The sequence below is a fragment of the Varanus komodoensis genome, unplaced genomic scaffold (genome assembly GCF_004798865.1).
Source record: "Varanus komodoensis strain SLA01 unplaced genomic scaffold, ASM479886v1 scaffold28, whole genome shotgun sequence".
Lineage (NCBI taxonomy): Eukaryota > Metazoa > Chordata > Lepidosauria > Squamata > Varanidae > Varanus > Varanus komodoensis.
The window spans coordinates 4,117,576-4,137,358 of record NW_025335727.1 but is presented as its reverse complement, the minus strand read 5'-3'; the positions used below and the strand labels follow the sequence as shown (position 1 = coordinate 4,137,358).

Below are 19,783 nucleotides of genomic sequence, written 5' to 3'. Positions count from 1 at the left end.
TAGTTCATTCTCAGCTGCCTAGGGATTATTTTCTCAAGGTCCCAAGTCAGCATTTTTGCTCCTATTTGTTCAAACTCTCCAGCCTGACTTGCTGCAACTCCTCTGATCTCCTGGAACAAAAGCTACCAATTCAACAGCTGGGGAGTTCAGGGGGGTCCTCAATCATTATGTGATCAGAGGCACTGAGTTACAAGGGAAGGCAACCCCTGAAAAACAATCTAGATTGGCCTCCGGCACACAACACCACAAATAGCCCACAGCATTTAACACAGTGCATCTGATGAATTGAACCTGGATCCACAAATCTTGGTCTTGAAGGTGACATGAAAGTATTTGTGCATGCATTAATCTTGCTTAATTTTAGATAGAACTGGCTCCAAGTTATTTTACTGCCCTAAGAGTACGTGTTTAGAGTGAAAAAATGTTTCAGACTCCCAGCATTTCCCAGTCTGCACCTTCAACCCTTGTCCCCCCCTTCCCGTTGTTGAGACTTTCCAGGTGTAACTTTCCACACATCTCAAGCAGGGCACCTGATTATACATCTTCATGTGTGTACTCAAATGATCTCTAGAGCTTATGACCTACCTCTTAGCCTAAATATCTGCTGCTCAGTAGCATATGTATCTCTGTTTTGAGGTGGTAAGCATTATGGGGGGAAAAACAGGCCTGGGAAATGACTTTGTCCTATAAAATCAAGTGTTCCCAGAGCACTGAGTGTTTCCAGAGTGCTGTCACCCTCTCTGAGAGGTCCGCTGCAGCAAACCTTTGCTCAGCCCTGAGTAAGGCTTTTATGAGTGCAGTCTCTGTCTAGTGTGGTCCATGAAACTGCAGCCTCTGCAGCTGCCAAGGCACTATACACCTAAAGCTCACAAAAATTGGTCTAAGTCATAATTCGCTAAGGGTGTGATCCTGTGCATGTTTAGAGAGAAAAATGTCTTACAACACCCAAAGGCAGCTGTAGCCCTTTTTCTGCCTAAACATTCATAGGATTGTGCCATGAATGCTTTTCTTTTCAGGTGGCTGGTAGTTGAATCCAAGGAACACATGGAACCACCACAATGATCTACCCTACCAGTTGATGACACAGTCTTTCAGATTCCTTAAGCCTTGGGGGGGGGGGGCGTCTTACACTTGTGCTAATACCTTAAACTTGGTCTGAAAGCATATACATAATTTGTATATTATATATTATAACAATGATAGCAGATGCAGTTAAGAGTATAAGCACATATGAACTATGGGGTGAAAGGTTTGCACTTCAACTCTCAATATTCCTTGAAGACACTCATGGCTTGAAGCAAGCTACTAATCTGTGAGCATCCAATATACACAGAAGGGAGCATCCAACCAACACACTACCCCCATTATAGCAATAACATCAGACTCCTCTGCTGGGCTATTTGAAGGAATGCTGAGAAAAAGCACATAGCGTGCTTCAAGCACTTGAAATGCTAAGTATATTTATGTAGCCATTACCAGTCCTTCTGATATACTTACTCTGCTAGTCAACAACTTCACATTACTCTGCAAGTCCAATCATCATAACAAAACGAAAAAAAAAGTCACAGAGTGCATCACTAGATGGCAGCAATTCATTAGAACAGGAAACACAAAAGCCCTCCAAGATAGCAGGCTCTCAAAACATTTATTTCTGTGGAAGACAAATCTATGTAGTGCTAATAATGTGCTCTTGAGGAGTTCCAAGGAAGCGGAATTATTTGTTAATGTAAGCTTTTTAGAGTGGGTTTGCAGAAGAAGTGATAGACTTCTGATTTCTGACAAGTATGCTGTCGAACTCAAGGCACACAGTAAAACAAATCTGTGAGATATCAAGAAATCCAAGTATTTTCAAGGAGAACAGCCCAAAAGGAAAGTCATCTTTGAAGGTCATATAACCAACAGTGTATAACCATTTTGTATTGGTAATTTAGAATTTTGCTCAGTAAAATACTGTATGAGTGTAACATCATGATGTGTTTCAAACTAGCAGGCTTTAAAAAAAATCTGCCTACAGAATGATATGCTGGATCAAATGCATAAGCAGGGTCCCCAACCCTTGTGTATCCCTTGGTATGTTTGGAATTCAGAGGGAGTACCATGGAGATTCTCATAAAGGGCTGATTGCAGTTCCAGGGGCCTCTTCATTCATAAAATGACAGCTTCAATGGGCATGACTGTTCACAGGACCCTCATTTTCCCAGAAGGTAAACTAGTGAGACTAAAAGTGACTTGCCCAAGAATCCAAGAACAAGACAAGTAGGTGTCTCAGTAATAAAACAAAGGACCACTTATATGAACCCAAATAAAAATGGCACTATGCAACAGCATTTCACTAAACAGTTTACCAACATCTCAGTTAAAAACCCTTTTTATAATTTAAAAAAGCTTAAGAAATAAGAAGGGTATCACACCAAAGGCTTCAAGCATAGGATGATAGGTTTCTGCACAAAGAATTTTGGGAATTGCTCTAACTGCCTGAATCTGATGGAGTGCCTCTCCTGATCTCAGTTTACTCAGACCTTATGATCTGTGTTGGAGCTTTCCTCCAACTGCACCAAGAGAGGCCAAGAAAGAGGAAATGAGAGAAGGCCTTTTCAGTAGTGGCTAGTAGTGGCTCCCCAGTTGTGGAATGGTCTCCCTGCTGAAGCCCACCTGCCACCAACATTGTCATCTTTTGGGGCTCAGGTTAAAACTTGGGGTTTACTGTGTTGTATCTTTTATATTTAATTAATTGTTGTGAACTGTCCAGAGCACTTTGGCTACTGGGCAGTACAAAAATTAAATAACTAACTAATCTATGCAGAATTAAATTCCTAAACCTAGTTAAATCAATGGAGATTGTACAAATCTAAATCTGCATTAAAAACAGCATTTAGGCTGTACTTCCAAACTTTTGAAATATACAACTGAATATAGTGGGATTTACTTCCAAGCAAACAGACATAGGATAGTGTTGAACAAGCCTAGTTAACCTAAATCTGTTTCCTAAGTATGTCAATGCTCAAAAGTGAAAATAAAAACAAGTTATTTTGTTCTATAGTGATTAATTTTTAGTTCTCCTATACAAGCTTGCCTTTGTAGTATAAAGTGCTGGGGAGGGAGGGCTGGGAGCTGGGAGGCTGGGGGCTGGGAGGAAGAGAGGTATGTTTTAAGCAGGTATATCCAGGGCTTTCCCCAGCTGAATGATTAATTCCATCTGTTCAATATAGTATCAGGTAAAAGCTTTCCAGTATTCCATTTTCATGGAGAATGTTAAGTATTTTTCATGTTCATGCTGCCATTTTGCACATGCTAAACAGCATGTAGTACTTGGAAAAGGAAAGGGCAGCTATGTCCATTTGAGCACCTACATCTAGAACTCTTTGTTTAAAACTGTTTCTGATTGCATTTCAAAGTGGATTCAGTGCCTGTTGGATCAGTCTAGCAGAACATCTTGTTTCCAATAGCTGCTAGCCTCCATAAGCAAGATCTGCCATTAATTTCCCAATCTGGTATTTCAAGGCATCTTGTCTTTGATCAGAGATGTTCCATCACTCACACAGACTTCCTTCTTTCAGAGTAATATAAATTATTACTATGGCTGTGACCTAATCAAATAATCCCCAAGCAACAAAGAATTGGTTGGCATCTTTTGGCCCTATCTTTTAGGAGCTACTTCCAAGCCTAACTCCAGTTCTTAAGCTTCTAGAAAACAGAAGCATCCAATGTTTTCTATCCTGGGTCTATCCTGAGTCTCACAAGGTTTCTGTTTTGTAATATTCCAGGATTAGCTACACATTTGGTACACATGAGTAACCACCACATTTATTACTGATGGCATCAGTCATCAGATTATAATATATATTACATTAAGCCAAAAGACTGAGAAGCAGTCACTCATCAGGTGATGAATAATGAGAAATCACTGAATCCCTCCTCTTCCCAAACAAGAAATGACAAAGAGTGACCCACAATGACTCAGTGCAGAATGACTTGTACCTCTTCCTTACCTTTATGTTATCAGAAACAGTCTTGGAGCATCCCTACCACCTGTGGACTGAGAGCAATGTGGAGTAGCAGTTAGATTTTTGGACTGGGACTTGGAAGTGTGGATTCTAGCACACACACCCCACAGCCATGAGGTTCACTGAGTGGATTTGGACCAGTCACAGACTCTCAACCTAACCTACTTCACAGGGTTGTTGAGAAGATAAAGTGTCAAGGAGAAGAAAGATGTTATTAGCCACCTTGATTCCTCAAGAAGAGGAGATAAGCCGGGTTATAAAGATGCCACATTTCTCCATGGCTACTACTTTTCTCTGCAGACCTCCAAAATTTTGTGTGGCAGGCAGCAATTTGACCAGTGCTTCTTCACCTAGCATGGAGATGCTAAACGGAGGGAAGTCTCACCTGTTGCTCTTCTACCTGTCCATAGCTCTTAAATGGAACACTGAGAGGATTTTAATATATATATATATAAAGCAGACACCCTACTTTTGCCCCTATGGAATAGCAGTTGCTATCCTCTGCTATCGTCTGAAGAGAGCGTTCAATAACATTCAGAAGCTGCCAGTTCTGCAATCCTTACGTCACTCCCCGTTCTCGACTCCTGTCACCAGCTTGCCTCCGATGCCCTAAGCAGGTCAATGTTGATAGCTCCTCCTTAGAGCAGAGCCATTGAAACTTGTCACGAGTCACTTAAGCTCCATTCATTTCAACAGGTCTAACGCTACCCGGCGCTAAATCGCACTCAGTGCGCCTGCGCAAGCGTAAATCTCGCCCTAGTAGGGCGCACGCGCACTAGCCGCCCGGGCTTGTTTACCTACCCGTGTGCGTGCGCGTGTGGATTTTCCCCGTCTTTTCCCATCTCATTTTTCCCTCAGATGGCTCCGTCTACATCCGGGGTCATACCTCTTTTGCTTCCTGTTTTGGGTGTGTAGGTTTGCGGGCGGAGGGAGGGGGGTTTTGTGTGTGTGTGTTTGTTTGTTTGTTTGTGTAGGGAGGGCAGAAGGAAGCCAACTGGGAGAGGGGGGAGGGAGAAAGGGAGCGCGGGCGGGCGAGCGAACAGGAGGGGGGGAACGACCCGAATGGGAGACCCGGCGGCCTCTGTGCGCGCCCGCGCGCGCGCCTGCCGACGGACTCGACGGGGCTCTGTCCGCTGAAGGAGAGCGCGCGAGAGCGCGCGCGGCCGCTCGCCCGCCCCCTTCTCTGTCAAACGCTGAGGGGGTGCGGAGCGGGCACGCGAGCGAGGGGCGGGCACACGCCGCTGGAATCCTCGGGGGGCGACCCAGCGCGCCCGCGCCAGAGTCCGCGGCGGCGGCGGCCGGACGGGAGTCCCGGGCGGACGCCGGAGGGAGCGGGCGAGCAGGTGGCCAGGCCGGGAGGATCCCGATCGCCTTCCCCCTCCGATCTCGGCGGTCTCCGGCTGCGGTCCACGCTGGGATAGGCGGAGGTGAGAGTCCCGGAGCGACGAGGGGGGGGGGGGGGGGCGAGCGGGTTTTCTCTGAGGAGCGGCTGCTTCTGCGGGAGGCGGACGAAGCAGGCAAGCGTCCGTCAGGGAAGGGGATCGCTTCCTCCGAGGGCTGCTTCTCCTCCTCCTCTGGGAGCGTGGGGCTTACTCGCGAGTAAATACGGAGCCGCCTAGGCTGGCCGCCTTGATTTACAGTCCCCCCTCCCCGCGCGAACACAAACGCGCACGCCTCTCGGCGCGAATGCAGTCCGATTTATTCCCTCGGAAATGGGCTTGGGCAGAATGATTTATTTTTCTCTTAGGTTCATGTCCCGCGCTCGCTCGCGCTCTCTCTCTCGCGAAGAGCGCTAGGCGGCTTGCGTAATCTTCTCGGTGTTTTTCTTCACTACACAACAGCCCTGGGAAGTAGGTTAGTGACTGGTCCAAAGTCACCCAAGGAGCTTCATGGCCAAGTAGGGACTAGAGCCCGGATCTCCCACGTCCCAGCGCAACACATGCTACACTGGCGACCACCTTAAACTGCAATCCTGCATGCACTTACATATATTATGTCTGTATAGGCTTGCATTGCTCAGCACTTTTTGATTCCCCACCACTACCTCTGTTTACACATCCTAAAATGTGCACCGCCCCACCCCCACACACACACCAATCTTCAACTTAAAAATGTACTTTTTGGGCTTTGCCCAAATTGTTGCCTGAATCTTGTTTCAATTCATCTTTGCCCTGTTTGATTTCTGCACTCTAAGACAGCTTCTACTAATGCCTGCCACTACCCATAGTGACCTTATTTATATTTTTATTCCTCCTTTTTCTCCCAAGCTGCTTAGGGACACACAAATGGGCCCTCTCTTTTACTTCACAACAATCTTGTGGGGTAGGTACTATCTTTCTTTTTAAAGCATAATCTGCATAACTGGAAACCTTCAGTGTTTTGTGCAGGTATCTTAACCTCTCCCACTCTCTCTTTCTCCTTTTTTCTCTCCCTTAGGAAATCCCCTCGCTTTTTCACTGTTACCTTCCTTGGTGTAGTATCCTAGAAGAGTTATGTTGTGGGGTGGGGGCAGGGAGAGAAGGAACAGTCTTACCACACCTTTAAAAGCTTACACTTTCATTATGGCATGAGCCTACTTGTATCAGAACATAACTGCTAAACAGCAATTAATATGTTGACTCAGGAGAAAAACACACTGTCCTATAGTATTGTCGATATTGCAAACTAGAATCGGGATGGGCAACAGGGATTCCTTAGAGTGTCTCATGCCTGCTTTTGAGGTCCCTGCTGTCACTGGCAAAAGTTGCAACAGTTTTGCAGGGAAACTACATGCAGGACCATGCATTGCTTCCCAGAAGCAAGGCACACACTCTCCACAGACCTTATTTTCCAGTAAAATTGCCACAATTTAGGCTGCTACTACAGCACATGCAGAGGCAGTGACTGGGGTGTGGCCCCAGTGGGTTCAGGTAGGCAGTGCAGCCCCGATCCTTGGAGTTTGCCTTCTCCTGCAGCATGGACATCAAATCCACCTCCTGTCCCCAACTATTTTTCTCCTAATTGCTATCATTCTTCATTCTGTTTGATTCCTCTATGCCCTCACATCTAGCTTCCATTTTATTTTTATTCTGCTACGTTTCTGTATCACCCAGTAGCCAAAGCTCTGTTTTACAGAAATTAAAACCTTTAAAATGTATTGTAACAATCAGTTATTTACAAACAAACATACAACACAGAAAGACACTATACATAAAAGCAGTTATGAACACCAGCAAATAGAATTTCTAATATTCTTTGTGAAGAACCTCTTTTTTTCCTAAGCGCACTGGGATTTGTCCTGTGTTGCTATTCCTCCTCTCTACCATGAAAGGGCCTTGTTTTTCTGTTTCCTGGATCCTCTCTACCTGTGGACTCATTCTTCCTCCCCCACCATCCTGTTTTTGAGCCTCCTCCCTTTTTCTCCTGACTCTCCCGCTTGTGCCCCTTCTACATTCCCACCCTGTGCTGCCTTTTTGCAAAAGCTGCTCAGGATGATGAAAGAGATTGGGGGCCCTGCCACTTCCTCCATTCCCTTGGTGATATGGGATGTTTACCTGACCGCTTGGGCAATGAGGTTTGAAGAAACATTAGGCTTTGGGGTTTGGCGGTTTACAAACAATGTTGGGCTACCATCCTTTCCTTCCCATTTGGAATTTGTTTCTGTCAATCAAGCCAGCAGGACAAAGTGTGATTCATGATACCTTATTGCCTTTGATAGGGTAATGTGGTGCTCACTGTTGTGATTAACATAAAATCAAAGAGGGAGGCTGTTTTTGTAAAAATGTTTTTACAGTCATGATGTTGTCTATTTTCTTTATACATGCTGAAGTACAGAAAAAGCTGTAGGCCAGTGAGTTTAGCTTCAAAATACACTTATCACAGGCAGTTCTCATCAATGAATGTATTTGTGCATAGCTCCAAGCCATTCAGCTTCCTGGTTTAAATATCTTTTGAGTACCCACAAGTTCTGAAAAATAACTCATTTCAGTGAAGCTATTATTTGTGGATATAGTTGCAAAATTCAAGAGCCAATAGCATGAATGTAGAAAAGAGGGAAAATCCCTTTAATGCTGTTTCATAAGCATGATTTATCTTTCACAGAGCATGCTTTGTAAATATATTTGCTCAAAATAAACTGATTATACCTCTCAAGTTGAATAGTTGCATCCAAATTCTGCCTAGTTAATACTGCTGCTTTCTGGATAGAAGAGGGGGACTAATAATATATAGACTTGAACTGTTTAACTTGCATTTTCTTGGTGCCTTAATGTATGTTGATTTGTAGCTGATAGAAATGTTGTTCTTTTCAACTAACAAATGCTATTGTAGTATATGATGTAAGAGTAATTCATGTGTGTGGTGAATAATTCAAGAAAAACTAAAATGAGAATATCTTAAAAGGATGGCGATTAGTTTGGTAAACTTCACAGGTAACCCTTTAAATATTGCTGAATACCTGTATATTTGCAAAGTGAGAAATACACATTTGGGTGTTTACATGTAACGTGTTATTTTTCTTTAGTCTTTAAGCCTCTGCCACCATGTCACCTTGGCAATTGAGTTGTCCATGTCTACGTGTTTCTCCATGAGTAACTCATGTGCACCTTCTTAAGTTAGGGGAGGATTCGGTCCATTTTCAGTTCAGAAATATAAGTGCATAGTTCTGTATGTGCAGGAGGGAGATCAGTAGGGAAGGATGCAACGTGAGACTGGATCATCCATGTGCAACACAACCCTATGCGTGTTTAGTCGAAAATAAGTCCTGTGATTTTCAGTGGCATTTATTCTCATGTAAGTAAGGGCAACAGTCCTATGGGTTGTGCCCTCAAGGGCCATAAGCCTCCAAACATGAAGACGTACAGTCCTCCAACGCAGAGCAGGAAGAGTGCTGAAAATCTTTGACATCCTTGCCCTCTGCGTTTTCATTAGACAGGCTTTTTTGCATGTCTAGCTGCAGTGTTACAGAGGGTGAAAGAGTACAGGAGTCTGGAGAAGCATGTGGGTTGTTTCATATCCTGGCCTCTTCAGTCTTCTCCTCCTCACACCAAAACACCCCCCTCTCCCTCTCTGAGATCAATTTCTGACATTGGAGGGCAGTGCACATGGTGTTTCAGCACCAGATGCAAGGAAGAGTAGGGCCACTTCTCCAGGGAATCTGATATGTCATGACCTCTCAGGCCCTGTCTAATGACCATAAGATTGCCCCCTCAGCCAAGAAAATATGATTTCAAAAGTAGTCTGTCAAGCTAATATATGCATGTTTAGCTACAAGTTATTTTGTCTTGTAGGTAAATTCTATGCATATCAAGAATAGTAGATCTTAAATATGCATACTGAACATAATAGAGCTTAAATATGCATAATAAATTGGTGCAAGATAGTGTTATGTTGCTGCTGTCCCACAGATAAATAACATCAGTTTGTCTTCAGAAATGACTTGCTTTAGAAATGTTGTATAGTGTTTCTGGGCAGAGCTTGATGATATACTGCTAAGTGTATGGTCTAACAAGATAATGAGGAAGCAAGGGACACTTGCAGAATAAAGATCAGGAGATGGGAAGGGTGTATTATCTCTCCTGATTCTGCTCATTACCCCCGCAAATGCTTCTGCAAAGCTTTTAACTTCCACGTTATTTCTAGTTTTAGAGTATCACTGAGGTCAGGGAATTTCCAGGAATGAAGGATTTCAATAGAAGGCTCTATGATCAGGGGAACAGTTAAGTGCCTGTACTTTAATTTTACAAAGGAAACATGTGATTGAGACCATGTTGTTCCTCTTTATTTTCTAGCTTCACCATTTCTAGTGTAGCTTGACTCTTTTGGATTTATTTGCAAGTGAATATACAGAGCTGATTAGACTGGATCAGAAAATTGATCCATCAGACCCATTGTTGTCTTTTCTGGCAGACAGCAGATCTCCAAGAACTTAGGTAGAATTCTTTCCCAACCCTTCCATTTGGAATCTTTTTAACCAGGATGCCAGGGACTGAATACAAAACCTTCTGCTTGCAAAGCATATGCTCTATATTTGGTATGTTTGGTAAAAATGAAGTTCAAGAACAGAACTGAATTTGGGAGATACTGTTAATAAGAGCTACGCTTAATCAGACCAATGCTTACAGAGTAGAGCATTTTGTCCATGCAGCAGCCAGCGAGATGCCCCAGGAAGTGCACGAACAACTGTTATATGGGCATACTGTCTCTGATACTCGTGAAAATATCCAGTCTTAATGACTAGTATCTATTGATAGCTTTATCCTCCATTAGTTGCCTTTTAACACCTTCCAAATTGGTGGCCTTCAGTACATTTTGTGGTAACCAGTCCATAGGCAAATTTTACACTCTGTGTAGAAGTACTGTTCTGAAGCTCCCATCAATCAACTTCATGGGATGACCCATGTCTTCGTATCTGCTTTCTCCACACTATGCATAATTGCATATACCTCTGATACATCTTACCCCTTACTTACCCTTGGTAAAGCTACAAAGCTCAAGCTTTTCTTTATAGATTCTTGACTGCCCTTTTCCACAGCTTTTTCAGTTTTACTATGTCCTTTTTGAGGTATAATGACTAGAACTGTACTCAGCATTCCAAGAAGGAACATACTATAGGTTTATATAAGATTTATGATTCTTAGGTTTGATTCCTTTTCTCATAATCCTCAACATGGAATTTGCCTTTTTTAGAGCAGCTGTGTACTGGGTCAACATGTCTTCAAGCTGTCTATCACAGTCCCAAGGTCCATTTCTTGGTCAGTCAGGATGTGCTCAGATCCCATCAGCATGTATATGAAGTTAGACCTTTCATCTCAGCACATTTTAATTTGAATATTTTATAGTGACTGTCCTTCTGTAAGAGGAATCGTAGAACAGGAGGAAGACTGTAACTTTTCTTGCCATTTCCTCCACCCACCTGTTGCTAACCACAATAGGCTACTTTTAGCTTGCAAATAATCCCTGGGGTCTTTTTTATCACTCCTATCAACCCTCAGTAACTTTTATGTCTTATACAAATGGAATGGATGGCTTCTCTGAGTGCAAGTTCCATCATTTTCAAAAATTTGTTTTGACGATACCAGAACTGTGATGATACTCTTTTGCTTTAACTTGCTGTCTAATAAGATGTTCACCTGTGAGGCAACAATCTGAGTAATTGATTTGGCCTGATAAAGCTTAACCACGTGGACTCAATCATCTGCTGTCTCAGTGCAAGGGAGTTGTGGAGAGTGATAATCTTCAGTACTACATAGGACTAAGAAGGGATCCTAGCTGATGATGATCTACTGTTGTGTACTTTACTGAACTAAGTTCTTGCCTTTAATTATGCTGCTGCCTTCTACCTATTAAACTGAGAAGGGAATTGAAACGTGTAATACTTCCTCTCATAAGTCTGTGTGGTAAATTATCTTCCCTAAAATTCTAGCCTGCAAAATATTTAACTAATCTGAACCACAATGGATTTTAGTTTATAGGGATCACTCAAACCAGTTTTCCAGTTAAGATGCCTCTAGAAACTGTCAGTTTTAGAAAGCAGTTATTGAATTAAGCCATGCAGGAGAGAAGGAATGGCTTGTTCTTGCTTTGTTGGACTAGAAGGATTTTGTCAGAACTGCAGTTCATGAAATGGATCTCTGTGCTGAACTAATATAAACTGTGGTAATATCTTCACTAAAATAACAGATGCTGTTTTCCTGCATTTCTTTACTCATATAATTATTTCTTTATAGCAATGGCAGATTATTGAAAATTCTATTGATTAGGTACTTGTACTGCTGCTTCTGTGTAAATTCTGTTTTTTGCATGTAAGTGGCCGAGTGTTGAATTATTATGAAGCAGCAGTTAACTGATTAGAATCTATGACAAGCTGCTGCAGTGTAATGTTAGCTTTCTGCCTTTCTGGGCAAAAGTATCTTGTAAGCATAGACGCTTATGTATCTTAAAACAGATACTAAGCCGGAGCATTTTCAGCTACTAGCTCTGCATTGACAGGCAGCATACCTTTGAATACCAGCTGCTGAGAACCAGCAGCAGGAAATGGCTGTTAGCTTCATGTCCTGTTTATTGGTTTTCCATAGACCACTGGTTGGGCACTGTGGGAAATGGGATGCTGGACTAGAGAGGCCTTTGGCCTGATCCAGAAGGGCTGTTCTTAGATCTGTTCACTATTATTCACCCCTCTGTGAAGTACATCACATTGGACTCTGATCACAGTTTTGGAGCAGGGGCCAGATATTTCAGTATGTATTGAGATCAGAATTTTTTCAAGGGCATTAGGAGCTTGAGATACCATACCACCACGTTCCTCAGGACTGATTCATATATCATGATTCAGCAGATCCTGGAATAATTTATAACTGAATTATATGAGTTAGTAATATGCAAATTTAGCTTGCCAACAGATCTATGAAATTTAAAAATTTAGAATGGGATCAAAATTACATGCATGTGTTGTCAACTCAGACATATTCATGCTATACCTGTTAACTAGAGGTATAACTGAATAAACATGCTACTGCCAAAAGTGGAATATTGGACTAGAATAGATGTTTAATTTGATAGACCTGATTCTTCAGGTATTACCACAACTATTTTCATCTGTAAAACTGAAGTTTCCAAGTTATTCTGTAGAAGACATTTTTGCTGTGTATTTGCTATGTCCAGAAATATTAATAGTGGTAACTCTTTCACAGGTTTGTTTGTTTTTTTTTACATAGTTAGCAGTAGTGGTCTGATTGCACAATAGAAAACTCAAGCTGAGCAGTAATCTATATTTCTGTTTGTAAAGCACCCAATCTATGTAAAGCACTGGTAAGGAATAAAAAACAGTATATTTCCCGCCTGCATTCTTAGTGCAGTTGACGGGAAGATGGGAAGGAAATGAGGAAGCAATAATTCTTCACAAAATAAGCAGCTCTAGGTATATTCTGGATCATCCTTTCCTATATGAATCTACCTGTGGAATGATAGCCCTGGGAAGGTTGCTCATATTAAGAGTCAAGTGAACTTGGGTTTTTTTTTTCCTCACGACCTTGTTTACACAGCTCTAATTTCTAATATTTGCAATTCTTTTGATTTGCTATGAATTTTAATTGTTTGGAGTTTGTATGCTGTACTATGCTTTTTATTTTGAACCTTTGCAGAATGTGTGTATGGCTTTTTTTTGTAAGCCACTCTGTTTGGAAAGTGTATGTTTCAGAAATAATGCATTTTCTAAGCTAATTTTCAAAAGAATTGCACCTACAGAATAGCAGCTCCCTTAGTATTGCAGTTTAACATTTTATATAGCACAGACAGAAGTGCAAAAGTGAACCTGAATAGAAGCATTGCAGCAAAAGGCAGACATACAGAATCCAGATAGAGGAAAACAAATCTTGCTAAAGAATAGTGGAGAATGCACAGTGGTTATAAAATATGTGACTGCAGCAGTCACAATATAAATATTGAAGTGGAATAAAGGACATGGCAGTGTCTGCAAATACATTATAGTATTGGGCCAAAATAGAAGATATATTTTTAGCAGGGATTCTTAAAGGATGAGGGACTTGCACGCCTTCAGTCTTACCTAATCATTGGCCAATGCTCACTTGCTAATTTGTGTAAGGCAGAGATGGACAGAGCCTAGAACACTGTAGTCTCCCAGCTGGAGCCTGGTGCAAAATTGTGGTTCTGGTGGACAGCCGTAGAGTGCCTCTGTGATGTGCTTAGCCCAGGAATTCATTTTCAGTACCAGAACTGAGGATCAAATAACTTCACACAAAAAGCCACTCCTGATTTTCTCCTGCAGCCTAATTTAGGAGAAAAAAGCTTTTTAGTTCCTGCTATTGTTAGACCATTGGAAGTGAGAACTCTTGCTGTTCTAGCAGAGTTATAATCCTTGTTCAGCCTCCCCTAGATAAACCAGTAGATCCTTGATAAAAGTGAATATCTTTCATAGGGGAAACATTTTACTGTTATAATTGCCGAAGAATTAAGAACAGTACATGGAAACTAAAGTAGAAGTTAAAATTTTGGTTTTTACATGACATTTTGGTCATACCAATGTTTTTGATTCAAATGTCAAAAGCTGATCTTTGGATTTGAGTTTCCTAAAAAGGTGTAAACTAATTGTAAAATAAGACTGCCCAGTGCAGGTACATGGTGGGAGGCAAAAAGATCTGAAGAGCACCCATCTTTAGACTTTTTAACTATAATTTTTTAAGTCCTTGACTTAGGATAGCATTTTCTCCAATCCTTCATTTTACATCTGAATGTTTTCTGATAATGTTTTCTGGTGTGAAAGTAGACAACAATCTGGTGAACCCTTGCTTCTGTTCTGTAATGTGTGTAGGGTATAAAGCCTGCACATCTGTGTGACATTTGGCTTCAAAGGAGGAAACTGCTCTAAAACAGGAGAATTGATACAAAGGAAGTTGAAAGTCAAAAAAATGGCAGGTGAAACAAGTGGACCCAGTGTCTCGTGTTCCTGCCATCTAACCATGAAGCAGCAGGGGCCACTGTGAAGGTGGAATCAGAGGCTTTTCTGAAAGGAAAGAAAGGAGGGAAAGTTTCAGTTTGGATTCAGATCTTCACATGGACACTCTTTCCTCACATCTCAGTATCCTGTTAAGTTTTAATAAAAAGGTTGTGCTTCTAAAGTTTCATCTAAGTCTGCTGCAGAGAAAGAGGGAGAGAGAGACTTGCTCTTCAAATTCACTACTATTCATCTTATCAGCAAACCAAAGTTTGTTAATCATGATTTGTTATGCAAAATTATCAGGAATTTAGAAAGACAAGTCTCACTGAAAAACAATCACATGGCTTTTGCAAAAGTAAGTCCTGACTTAACTAAGCTTTTAGAGTTTATTGAAAATATCAATAAACATGTGGATGGACATTTAGGATAAACATCTACTAGACTTTGTTTACTTAGACAACCAGAAGTCTTTTGATAAAGTTCCTAACCAAAGTTCCCTGAGCAAATATAGGCATGGAATAAGAGGAGAGGCCCTCTTAGGTGCTGAAGAACATAAAGCAGAAAGAAGAAATAAATGGTCAGTTCTTGCAGTGGGGGGATGTAAACTAGTGGGTTCTCTTGAGGGCTTGTATTGAGCCCAACACTGCTTCACTTCATAATAGACAATGGGATTAGAAGTAAGCAGTGAGGCAGCCAAGTTTGCTGAAGACACCAAGTGCTTAGGGTAGTTAAATGAAATGGCTATTTTGAAGAACTCCGGAAGAATCTTTCCCAACTAGGGAAATAGGGAATAAAATGGCAAATTCCATATATACTGATTGGTTATAAATTTGAAATAAATGACCAAGCAAGTGATCTTGAGATTTTGTTGGTAGCTTGATGAAATGATTAGCTTGGTGTGTACCAACTGTGAAAACAGCAAATTCCATGTTTAGGATCATTAAGAAAGAAAAAAGATTGTCAACATCCTAATGCTCTTATGCAAATCTATGCCATGACTACATTTGGAATTTTGTGTATGTTTCTAGTCACTGCACCTCAAAAAGGATATTGTACAGCTGGAAAGGGCTCAGAAGAGGGCACTTGATGATCAACAGACAGAAGCAAGGACCCTATGAAAAGACGTTACAAAATTTAGGACTTTTTCGCTTACAAAGAGAGTGAATAAGGAATGGAGAAGAAGTGACAAGAGTTGTACAGATTTCTGCATTGCGTGATTAGGGAAAATATTTTCGCCTCTCATAATACTTGGGGTCACCCAATAATGCTGGATAGTGGGAGCGTCGGGACAATTAATCAGAAATAACACACTGCATACTTGGGGAATTTACACCCACAAGATAGAATGACAGTCACCAACTTAAAACTGTTTTCAAATTTTTTGAGAATTAGGCCTTTGAAGGAAATGATTAATGGCTATCTCCAGTATCAGAGGCAGTATGCCTCTGCATAGCAGTGGCTGACGAGTTTAAGTGGAAGGGTGCTGTTAGAATCATGTCCTGCTGTGGGCTTCATATAGGCATCTGGTTGCCCACTGAGTGAGCAGAATCCTGGTCAAGGGATCACTGTATCATTATCTCTTAATAGGCATTTCAGCTGATTCACACATCACAAGAAGTTGGATTTTTAAAACAAAAACTGTCTGGTTTATTGTGTTAGTGGCTGTGCTGGTCTATGCTGCCTGATTGCTCCCCCTGCAAATGATAAATGTTTCTAACTCTTGGCTTGCCTCTCCTAACAAGCATTCCTGGTTCACATGTTATATCAAACAGTCCAGGAGCACAGCATCTTTGGCATACTGAGGAGGCGCACATAATGAAACAAGCTGCATGTCAACTACACTACAAGTGAGAATATATATGACCAAGCATGGTACATATTTCTAGCATGTTTGTCCAGAGTACATAATTGTGCCTACTGTATGGCAATATGGAGAGAGATGCTTATTTTACTGCCTCCATTGTGTCTTTAAGTCACCATTGAGCTAAGGTTTTAAAGGTGATTGTGGGTTTAACATCCTCTCCAACAGAGGGACCCCTGGACATCTCAGGGATGTGCTGTAACCTTTTTGTATTGCATTTTGTGGACATCATCTTTCGTTTCTGTTGCCAATTTGATATTGTTAGCACAGCTAGCAAAGGTGTCAGACCCTACTATCTGCCAGATTTTCTGTTATTGTTTTGAGTTGTTGCGGCCTAATGACTCAGGCAGAGTGCCTGCGGAAATGCAACTGACTACATATCCTCTTAATTTTCACCCTTCCTGGCTAATAATAGTTAACCTGGCAGGGAAAAGGTATGGTGGGGTTGGTCTAGGCCAGGGGTCGGCAACCTTTAACACTCAAAGAGCCATTTGGACCCATTTCCCACAGAAAAGAAAACACCGGGAGCTGCAAAACTCTTTTGACCTCTAAAATGAAAATAACACTGCATATATCGTTTTACCTTTATGCTATGTATAAAAAAACTAAAATGTGTTGCGTTTATGAAACAGCTCGGGGGCTGTGCTGTGCCGGCACGGGTCGCAGATTGGCGGCTGTGCTGTGCCAGCGCGGGTTGCAGATCGGCAGCTGTGCTTTGCTGGTGTGGGTCGCAGATCGGAGGCTGTAAGCGACGGAGCTGCAGCAGAGGGATTCAAGAGCCACTTGCGGCTCTGGAGCCGCGGGTTGCTGACCCCTGGTCTAGGCAGTGGCAAAGGGATATCTGTGCAAAGGGATGGTTCCTGTTTCCCTTAAGAAGCCAGTACTGTGTCTAGTCCTGAACAAACTCTATGTATTGGCAATGTCATTTGACAACTTCCATCCAATTGCAAATATCCCTTTCTTGAAAAAGGGACTTGAGAAAGCCATGGGATGGCAATTGCAAACACTACTGGAAGATACTGATTATCTAGGCCCATTTCAGCCCAAGTTTTGGCCTGGTTACAGAACTGAATCAGCTTTTGTCACCTTAATGGAGTGAGAACAGGAAAAGTGCAACCCTGTTAATTTTGCTTGTTCTCATTGCTGTAGGATACCACCATGGTATCCTCCTGGGGCAGGCATTGGCCGCCTTGTGTTGGAGTGACCCTCTCCTACCTGTGTAGTTAACTTTCAAAGAGTTACACTGAATGATTGTTTCTCTGCTCCTTGGCAGTTGAGCTATGAGCCACATGTAAGATTTTCTTCTTTCTAAAAGATTTGGAATCAGGATATTTGATAGAGTGCATTCTCACTACCCAGCTGCCTGCTCACTAAGGTCATGAGGCAGTTGTGATTCTGCATGGATCTGTGGAATGTTTTATGTTCAACTCAGAGCCTTCAGTGTACCGGCTTCGTCTCTGTGAAACTGCCTGTCTGTTGCAGCATTGTTTTGCTTTCAGTGTCTGCTGAAGGAGTTTTTATTTTAACAAGTCTTCCTTGACTGGTCAGCCAATTTTATTGATATAACATGATTTTAAATATTTTAATTCTACATTTTGTTCTATTTTTCCCCTTATTATTCACCACTTAGGAAACTTATTAGATATAGAGCAGTGCATAAGTCTTGTAAATAAATAAATGGTGTTAAGAGAAAAAAGTGAAAGCTTTTTCTTTTAAATGCAGTCGACCCTTTAGAGACAGTTTTGTGATAGGATTGTAAGCATGTCATTATTTTAGACAGAATAAGAATGTCTAAAGAATTTTTTAAGAATTTGCCAGCTTTGCATTCTGGAAGAGAAGAACAGCAGTGCACACAAGCATTAAGACTGCAAGTAGTGTCACTGTGCAACAGATTTTCAGAACTACAAAAGCTAGCTAGTTAGTAACCTTGTCAGCTCTTGTGCTGAATTCCAGAGTGAATGGCATGCTTAAGGAGGGAATGAAAACATTTTGTTCTTTCGTCTTTATGGTTTGGGGTTTCTAGGCCAAAATTTTGGCCTCCATATCACATAGGCAAGTATTTTTGCTCCTGGGAAAATGACTCATGTTCTTCCCAGGACTTGGCTTTTGGGGAAATGTTCTAGAATCTACTAACCACAAACTGAAGCTCAGAATATACTGATGATGAATGAGGATTGAGAGAGTACAAATACATGGGATATACTTTTCAGCATGATGAAAGTTCCATTGTTGGAAGTATGCAACATGGTCATTTTCTGAATGAGTTTCAGGGAGTAATTTCAGTAATTTTTTAAATGTTCCTATTACTGCTACTATTGAAAAACTGGTTCTTTTATTTAGCTGCACTGGGGTGCATGGTGGCTTGACCTGGCTCACTCTGCATTAGAAAAGGATGGTATGGGAAGTGACCAGAGACCAAAGTGCTGTAGAGAAGAGTTTAATGTCATCTGTTTAATATGTACTTCTGCTAAAGAAATAGTTTCAAAGATAAGCTTAAAGAATAGGGGAAGTGGCCTACAGGTTTGAACAGACCATTGCAGAGAGGAGGAAAAAGGGGAAGCAACTTACAGATACTATAAAATGAGATCCTTGTAACAGGTAGTTGCTTTGGCGTAACAGTCAGGAGTGAAGCAACACTTAGAAGCAGAAAGTAAGTGGAATTTTAAATAAATATTAAGAACTTGAATTCATAAGGGAGTTCATGCAAGGAAAAATTTATTTCCATTTCCCCCCTTTGCCCTCATAAAATGCCTCTTTAGAGGATTGGGAACCCTTTTGTAGAGACGGGGCTGTGAAAGGTGGAATATCCCAATTTTTGAGTGGTCCTCCCAATTTTTTGTGATTCCCTCCCTCCACAGAAATGTGAAGGCTGTGGCTAGGAAAATTTCTGAGGACTTTTTCTATTTTTCCAGTGAGAAAATGGAAATTGGGGGCGGGGGGGAATTCAGTAAAATATATTTTGTTTTGGAATAAGGAGTTAAAAATCAAGGTTTTAGTTACTCAGAATGTATTATATCTATGGAATGCGCTCCCCAGAGAGGTCCGCCTGGCGCCATCGTTATTTGTTTTTCGGCGCCAGGTTAAGACCTTTTTATTTCAGCAATATTTTAATAAGTCTTAATATGGTTTTTTCTGTGTTTTTAATTGCAGCCAGTGTGGGCCAGGGATTTTATTTATTTCATGTTGTAAGCCGTCCTGAGGCTTTTTGCGATTTAGGACAGCATGTAAATATTTTAAATAAATAAATAAAATGAAGATTTTTAAGCAAGACAAAACATTGGAGGTAATAATGCAGGGTGATCATTTCTGTATATACTGTAAACATATATAACACTCAAATTCAAAATGTATTTCTGTACCCAGAGGACAGTACCTTCCTCATCAGAGTACTGTGACTAGACTGTTCTTCTCCCAACTAAGATACATTGGTTATATGTTCAAGATAACAGTTTGTAACATTTGGTGTTGGGTATACTCACAGCTTTG

General features: G+C 41.5%; 1 protein-coding gene across 1 annotated transcript in view; it reads left to right on the top strand.

Moving 5' to 3' along the window:
- The first annotated feature begins 5,170 nt into the window (after window positions 1–5,170).
- The window catches only part of PIK3CA (phosphatidylinositol-4,5-bisphosphate 3-kinase catalytic subunit alpha), a 60,081-nt gene continuing 45,468 nt past the window's right edge, over window positions 5,171–19,783 (top strand). The window contains exon 1 of the mRNA XM_044434654.1: window positions 5,171–5,431. The gene's annotated coding sequence lies outside the window, so the exon portion shown is untranslated. The remainder of the gene's footprint in view (window positions 5,432–19,783) is intronic.